A 9,268-nucleotide genomic window follows, 5' to 3' on the forward strand; every position below is an offset into this window, starting at 1 on the left:
CTGAAATTTCAAGATCCATTTGTTACCATTGCATAAGCTGGACTCTCCTGACTACCATAGAAAATATATGAAGTTTGTTTTTGTTTTTTGTTTTTTTTGAGACGGAGTCTCGCTCTGTCGCCCAGGCTGGGGTGCAGTGGACGGACCTCAGCTCACTGCAAGCTCCGCCTCCCGGGTTCCCGCCATTCTCCTGCCTCAGCCTCCCGAGTAGCTGGGACTACAGGCGCCGCCACCACGCCCGGCTAATTTTTTGTATTTTTAGTAGAGACGGGGTTTCACCGTGTTAGCCAGGATGGTCTCGATCTCCTGACCTCGTGATCCGCCCGTCTCGGCCTCCCAAAGTGCTGGGATTACAGGCGTGAGTCACCGCGCCTGGCCCTGAAGTTTGGTTTTATAATTTAATTTTATTTTTCTGACTTAGCTAGTCTTTGCCATAGCTGACATTCTTTCAAGCAAGTAGTGAGATGGGCCATTACTTAAGTGTTCATTACTTAAATGTTCATTCAAATACTACACCGAATTGGATGATATCTTGTATCATATGTTTATGTGACCAGACTGATCAGGGGCAGTTTGAAAAAGATGTATCTGGTGCGGCTAAATGTTGGGAGCCAGAATTAGTCACATTTCATGAGCCAGAATTAGTCACATCGTGCCACCTAACTGTTTAGGGGCTAAGAAATCTACTCTTTCCTTGTACTCAGGAGAAGGAAAATAATATGAGATTTGGTAAACAGTACGAAAGATATGAATTGAGATTATCATCCAAATCATTTTTAACCTGCCTAAAATATGAGAAATCATTTAGAACATATAGAACCTGTAGGCAAATGTAAGCTGTAAATCCATACAGTAAGAGAAGGAAAAAGGCAGTAATATTTTGTAGTTTGTGATTTTAAAAAATCAATGTACAATCTTAGAGTTCTCAGGTTTTATTTGTAAAGTAATAGTGTTGTGGAACTAGCAAATTATCATTAAGTTTCTGTGACACATTAACTCTTTCAGCATAAGAACATGTAAATATTCACCTTGTAGAAATGGTGATGACAGGTCCTGGTTTATTTGGGGCAGTCTCAGTTTATATCTTTTGTTTCATTACAATTCTTTATAGTGTATCTTTTCATTCACATATTACGCTGAATTAGATGATATCTTGTATCATGTGTCTATCAGGCTAGAAGGATCAGTGACAGTTTGGAAAACACGTATCTGGTGCAACTAAATTTCTTTTTTGTTTTTCAGTTCTGTGGAACATAATACGGCATGAAAATATCATTATATGAGGATGTTAGCTACCACATCCCCATGTAATGGGATCGGCCCACAAAATATTTTTGAATCTATAACTTAGTGAAAGCGTTGTGATGAGTACATCTAAAATAAACATTTCTAGGTTTCTGTGGATGGACTCAGGAACCTAATCATCATGTATGTAAAACATTAAATCAAATGAAAAGTGCAGTCTGGTTTTCAATAATTAACTTGCCAAAGAGCTTTAGGACATAACTGTGTTTGTCATTTCAGCATAAGCAGTGGTTTCCAAATGCAGCTTTCAGTTGTATTAATTGTGTTGGTATTTTATTTTTTATTATGGAGGATTTTGAAAAATACCAAAATTACATAATAGTATATCAAACTACTCTGCAGCTATTAACCAGTCCAAATAGACATTAACCAATTGTGATTTCTGTCCTATCCATTTTCCTCCTATGTTATTTTGAAGTAAATCCAGACATCATATTATTTTTACATATTTTAGCATTTGTCCCCAACAAGATGGACACTTTGGTAGACATAGTTTTATGTAGTTTCTATATAATAGCATATGTTGAACAAATATTTGTCAAAACAAATTTGGGTTGAAGTTTAACATGTCAGCATTTACCCACATTAAATAGATATTCTCTCTTGGACTAACAGCTTCCCGATATCACCTTTATCAGAACAAATTACCTTTAAATATTCCAAACGTAAACTCTAAATTTCCCTTTAGACAATTTAGAAGTGTATTATACGCTCCAATCCAGAGATCAAGGAGCTCTGAAATGGATTCTGCAGCTGTCTCCCTTTGAAATTCTTTGCTCTGACACTTCAGATAACAGTACAGCTTAGCTTTCCTGGGAAGCAAATAGCCTGCTCTTCCAGGAGGTGAATACTTTAGATTGACAGGTTAACTTCAAGAATGTAATTCTAATAAATGGAATTTATGGGGCGAATGTTAAAAACACTAAAAAATACCTTTTATTGGCCTGTTTATTGAGACTAGGAACATCATGTTACAAACAAATTCTGCTTTCTTTGTGCTAAAACATTCCTATGTCATCTTTTAATAAACTTAACTGGATTTATAAGAAAGGAAAATTATTCCCTTTGTTTTATACTTCAGAAAATAATTAAAACTCATTTCTGATTTGTATGAAAAGAGAAAGCCAAACAAAATTTTTAAAATTTATCAAATATAAAATTGAAAGAAAAAAGAGAGGAAACCTTGGTACAGGTTATATTTGTAGTAAAATTAGAGAAATTTGGAAGGTTGCAACATATTGTTTATGTATTGTACCAATTTCCTGGAACTTACTATCTATATACATATAGATTTTTTATTTGTATGTAAATGATGTAAAATGATTAAGATGGTAGAGCTAATATGGTTTATTGAAGAAGGAGGACATTAGAGTTAGAGCTTATCTTAATTGAATCACTGGTCTTTTTTTGGCTCCTTATATCAATGGATATAGATGGCATTAACTTAATTTAGGCATGTGATTTAGATTACAGTGCAGGAGTAAGAAACATATTTAAGGGAATAGCTCTGTTTTCACCACTTAGCAACCATATAACCAAGGTTAAACCTTGCTTCTCTTATTATGTAATGATAGTAATTTAACCTATAAAGGGACTGCAAGGATTAACTAGAACTGTCTTGGTAAATATTTTTAAAATCAACTCTATTTTCATGTTTATGCATAATAAAAATACTCAAATTTTAAGTGTACAATTTGCATCCTTGACAAATACATATAGTCATGTAGCCAACATCATAATCATGATGGAAAACATTTCAATCACCCAGAAAGTTCCCTTGAGCCCCTTTGTGGTCAATCGGCTCCACCCACCCTCAGCTTCTGCAACTACTGATTTGCATTCTGTCATTACGGTTTTGCATTTTCTGGAATTTCATGTAAATGGAATAACACAGTGTACAGACTTTTGTGTCTGGCTTTTTCTACTTAGCGTAATGCTTTTGAGATTTACTCAGATCCTTGAGGGTATCAGTAGCTCATCTGATTTACTGCTGAGCAGTCTCCTGTATTAACTGCATATATGACAAGTGGGTGGACATTGAGATGGCTTCCAGTTTGGGACTGTTATGAATAACGGTCTGTGAATATTACAGCATAAGGCTTTTGCGGATAAAGCTCTTACTTATCATAGCTACTTGGGTTGCTCTCCCGGCCCGCGGGATAGTTGAAGCAGGCCCTGGAGGAGGGGGTGGGAATTTGGGGAACAAGAGATACGAGAAATGAAGACAAGACAGTGCTCTGGTCAAGTCTCTTTTAATGGCGGTAATGCAGTGCCTTATATACACTTGGAGGGAAAGGGGTTGGACCAGAGGCGGAGATGATCTCATCGCAGAGGGCGTGACCAAGTAGGTATTGGTTTCTCTGGTCGAACGTCATGTTGCACCTGCGCTGTCAGGTAGTAATTTTCGCGGGCGCGGGAAAAATGGGTGAAGAAGCAGCAGGAAGAGCGCCATCTTTTATGAGGTATTAATACAGGGAAAAAGGTAAATCTAGGGAGGAGGTAGAAGGTGGAAATGAATAGAGCTCAGGCGTTTTTAATCGTCAGTTATTATTCGCTATGGCCGGGGCGTGCAGCTCCGGACAGGTTGCGTGTTAAGTTCATGCTAAACTTTTTAAGTAACTTACAAGGTGTTTTTTCTTTAAATTGGCTTCCATTTGCAATTCCCTCAACCACATACCACTTGCTTCACACCTCACCAACCACTGGTATCGGTCATTAAAAAAAATTATCCCTTCTAAAATGCGTATGTAGTGGTATCTCATTGTAGCTTTAATTTGCATTTGTTTGGTTTTCAAATCAGGTAATTTGGACTGATAAAGTAGGTTGAGAAGTATTTTATTTTCTACTTTTTGGAAGCATGTGTGCAAAATAGATATTATTTTTCCTTAAATCTTTGCTAGAATTCACCAGTGTCGTCTAGGCTAATTCTTTCGACTAATACTTTCAGCATGTTTCCTCATGCTTATTGTCCATTCGAGTATCTTCTTCAGGATGCCCATTTTTACTGCATCTTTTTTCTTTCTGTTGGGTTTTAAGAATTCTTTAAATATATGTGATTTAAATCCTTTGTCATATATATGTCTGCGGCTGTTGTTCCTGGTCTGTGGCATGACTTTTTATTACCTTAACAGTGTTTTTTGAAAAAGGAAAACCTTTAATATTGATGACGTCCTGTTTAACAAATGATATTTCATAATTTGCACTTTTTGTGTCCTGTCCAAGGATTTTTTGCCTAAGCCAACATCACCAAGACTTTCTCTTATATTTCCTTCAACATGTTGTGTAATCTATTATGTTTAGTTCTATGAACCATTTCAGGTTAATTTATGTATACGATGTGAAGGCGGGGTCAATGTTCATTGTATTTGTGCATAAATACTCATTAGACTATTCTTTGTTGAAATGACTATGTGTCCTTTGTTGCATAACCTAGACATGTTTTTCAAAAAATGAATTGATGGGAAGCCGAGGCAGGAAGATCATTTGAGGTCAGGAGTTCAAGACCAGCCTGGCCAATATGGTGAAACTCCATCTCTACTAAAAATACAAAAATTAGCCAGACCTGGTGGTACATGCCTGTAATCCCAGCTACTCAGAATGCTGAGGCACGAGAATCGCTTGAGCCAACCCAGGAGGAAGAGGCTGCAGTGAGCCGAGATGGTGCCTCTGTACTCTAGCCTGGGTGACAGAGCGAGACACTGTCTCAAAAAATAAAAAAATCAAATCAAATAAAAATAAATACATAAATGGATAATATCTGTGAACTACCTATTCTGTTGTATTGATCTTATGTCAATTGTTACACCACATTGCTTTGATAATTCTAGCTTTATAATACATCTTAGAATGAAGTGGTGTAAATTTTCCAACACTGTTCTTTTAAGAGATTAAGCCTATTTTGGATCTATGCCTTGCCATTTAATTTTAGAATCACCTTGTTAATTTCTGCATAAACGCTTGCTGAACTTTTCATTGGGATTTCATAAGCCATAGATATATATGGAGAAAATTAAAACCTTTTCTAGTGTTGTATCTTGTAATTCATGGGCATGATATCCCTCTCACACTTTTTGTTTGTTTGTTTGTTTTTTGTTTTTTTTTTTTCACTATTTAATAGTTTATTTGAAGTTACGATCATTGTCACAACAATTTTTCACATTAAACACACATCACAAAACTAAGTAAATAATGACCTAGATTAAATTGCTTATCTCAAGTTAACCACTTACTCTGGAGTACTTTATATAGCTATAATAATGGCGGCTCATGCTTGTAATCCCAGCACTTTGGGAGGTCTAGGCGGGTGGATCACCTGAGGTCGGGAGTTCGAAACCAGCCTGACTAACATGGAGAAACCCTCTACTAAAAATACAAAATTAGCCGGGTGTGGTGGCGCATGCCTGTAATCCCAGCTACTTGGGAGGCTGAGGCAGGCGAATCACTTGAACCCAGGAGGCAGAGTTTGTAGTGAGCTGAGATCGCGCCACTGCACTCCAGACTGGGCAACAAGGATAAAACTTCATCTCAAAAAAAAAAAAAAAAAAAAAAATTCTTCAAAATCATCATGACTTTTTGTTTTTTTTTTAGCTGTCCCTTAATTCTGCCAAGCAATACTTTGGAGATTTTAATATGCAGGTCTATCATGAAGCTTAGTAAGTATACTATCCCTATGGGCTTCATGTTTGTTCATTCTATTTTAAAAGACATTTTAATTTAAAATTTAGTTGAGCCTTACTACTATATAGAAACATAACTGATTTTTGTGTTTTCATGTTGGATTCTTTGGCTTTACTACGCTCAGTTCCAGTAACACTTTTTATGGGTGTCTTTGCATTTTCAACATAAATGATCATCTCACATGTAAATAATGTCAGTTTCATTTTTTCCTTTCCAACATGTACGACATTTTATTTATTTATCTTACTTTTAATCATATTATTTTTGCCGTATTGCACGAATTGGGACTCCCAATATAATTTTGAAAAAAAGCCTGGTAAGAACAAATCTCTTCACATTGCCCCTGATCTTAGAGGAAATCATTCAGTCTTTCACAAAAGTGATGTTAGCCAGTTTTGGTGGATGTTTTTATCAGGTTGAAGAAGTTTCTTTCCATTCATAGTTTGCAGGTAAATTTTATTATTATCGAATTGTGAATTTATCAAATGCTTTATTCTTTATCTGTTGAGATGAGCTTATGTTTTTCCTATTTTGTATAATAATATGGTGGATTATATTGATTACTGGATATTAAATCAAACTTCATAGGGCTGAGATAATGTGCTTTTTTTTTCTTTTTTTGCATTTTTGGATATTGTTTACTAAAATTTTGTTTGGGATATTTACAACTATGTTTAGGTGACTTATAAGTCCATTTCATGTAAATATGTATGCATGTATTTATGTGTTTATTCATTTATTCAAATATTGCCTTTGGTTGGTTTTCAAATCAGGTAATTTGCACTGATAAAGTAAGTTGAGAAGTATTTTATTTTTATTTTTTGGAACCATGTGTGCAAAATTGATATTATTTTTCTTTAAATGTTTACAATTCACCAGTGTCATCTAGGCATGGAGCTTTCTTTGTAAGAAGAATATCAATTATAAATTCAATTTGTTTAGTAGTTGTAAGGCTATCTATCCAGTTATCTGTGACTTGTTGAGGAATCCTTTGTCAGTGTATGTATTTCAAGGAGTTAGCCCACTACATCCAAGATTTCGGTAAGCCTATAGTTTGCTCATAATATTACCTTTAATCATTTTGATGTCTGTAAAATCTGTATTTACGTCCATTTGTTCATTATTGATGTTGGTTATTTATGTGCTTTCTTTTATTTTCTGATTAATCCAATTAATGCTTTAGCATTTTTTTCCTCTGTTCAAGAAACCAAATTTTAGTTTCATTGCTTTACTTTTTTTTTCTCTTTTTCTTGATTTTTTCACTCAACTTTATTATTCTTCCTTCTAATTATGTCAGGTTTAATTTTTCTATTTTTGTTTCTTACAGTGAAATCTTAGCTCACTGATTTTAGATCTTTATTAATGCTATATAGTTCCTTTAAAGCACTGCTTTAGCTGCATCCTACAAATTTCATACAGCATGTTTTCATTTAGCTTACATTTTATCTAATTTATTCTTACCTATGGTTTATTTATAGATGTGTTGTTTAATTTTCAGACCTGATGATTTTCCAAATATTATTGATTTTTAGATTAATTCTTTAGTGACCACAGAACTTCACATGGTTTCAATTTTCTTAAATTTATTGAGATTGGTCAATCTTTTTGTTCAGGCATTTTATACCCTTGCTAATTTTCCGCCTTCTCTTTCTATCAATTACTGAGGGAGAAGTGTTCATATCTTCAATTATGATTTTGGATATGTGTAGTTCTTTTTCAATTTCTATCAATTTTAAACCTCTGGTATTAGTGTACCCACATTAAGGTTTTTTATGTATACTGATGAATTGATCCCCTCAAAATTATGAATATCATTCTCTTTAAAAAAGTATTTAATCAACCAAGATCGTAAATATTCAAAGTGTACAACACAATGATTACATATGTATACATGATATAGTGATTACCACAATGAAATTAGTTAACACATCTATTACCATCCAAGCCGTATATTAGATTTGTTCATCTTCTAACTTAAAGTTTGTACCCCTTGTGTTACATTTCTTTTTATAAACTCTACTTTGTCTTATATAAATATGAGCACTCTAGCTTCTTTTTAAAAATGTTTGCTTTGTGTATTTATTTTAATCCTTTTGCTTTTAACCTATATGTCTTTATATTTAAAATAGGTTTTTTCTAGATAATGTCTTAGGTATTGCTTTTTGATTCAATCTGACAAGCTCTGCTTTTTCATTGTTTTTAATTGAGATGTTCAGACAATTTAAATGTATCATTATTTTCAGTATAGTTGTGTTTGCATTCATGATATTGCAGTTTTTTTCTACTTGTCTCACCCATTCCTGTTCCTTTTTTTCTTTTTCCCTTCTTTATTTTTGATTAAGATTTTAAAATTTATTTTATTTTTACCATTAGTTTTAATTTTGTGTTTTTTATTGGATACTCTAGGGTTTATACTATACATCTTTACCTTGCAATTATACTTTTCCTAATAATATTATACCAGTTCATGTGTACAGTAAGACCCTTATAACAATATACTTCTATTTTCAAACTTTCCATCATTTCTACTATTCGTGGTGAAAATTTTATTTCTCTGTATACTACAAACACCACAATATATTTTTAAAGCACACAATTAATTTTATAGATTAAAAATGCTTACATTTACCCACTTTACTTCCATTTCTAGTGCTCTTCCTTCATTTGTACAGATACAGATTTTTGTCTGATTTTATTTTCCTTCTGTCTAAAGGATGTACTTTGACATTTCTTGTAGTGCAGCTCTGTTGAGGGTTAATTCTCTCAGTGGTTGCTTTTTCTGGGGAAAAAAAAGTGTTAATTTCCCCTCAGTTTTGAAAAAATTTCACTAGGTAAAACTTGTAGGTTGGCAGTTTCTTTTTCTCATTCAGGATTTTAAAGGTTTTTCTTTATTGTGTTAGTTTTAAGCACTTTCTGAGGAGTCTGCCGTAATTCTTATCTTCGGTCTTCAGTATGCAATGTGTCTTTTTTTCTTCTGACTGCTTTTAAGATGTTAACTTTAGCAGTAATTTTCAGCAATTTAATTTTGCCATGTCTCAATGTACTTTTCTTCAGTTTCATTCTGCTTGGGACTTGTTGAACTGCTGGGATCTGTAGTTTGATAATTTCTTAGCCTTTATTTCTTCAAAAATCTGTTTTTTGTTCCTTCTAACTCTCCTCCTTTTGGTACTCCAATTATATGTAAGTTAGACTATACAATATTGTCTTATAGACCACGTATTTTCTGTTCACTTTAGTTCCCAGACTTTTTCCTCTGTGCTTGCTTTATGTTGAATAATTCCTATAT

General features: G+C 33.8%; 1 protein-coding gene across 12 annotated transcripts in view; it reads left to right on the forward strand.

Moving 5' to 3' along the window:
* The window catches only part of LOC105483467 (uncharacterized), a 573,731-nt gene that overhangs the window by 14,073 nt on the left and 550,390 nt on the right, over positions 1-9,268 (forward strand). The gene's annotated exons all lie outside the window — the stretch shown is intronic.

The sequence above is a fragment of the Macaca nemestrina genome, chromosome 4 (assembly GCF_043159975.1).
Source record: "Macaca nemestrina isolate mMacNem1 chromosome 4, mMacNem.hap1, whole genome shotgun sequence".
Lineage (NCBI taxonomy): Eukaryota > Metazoa > Chordata > Mammalia > Primates > Cercopithecidae > Macaca > Macaca nemestrina.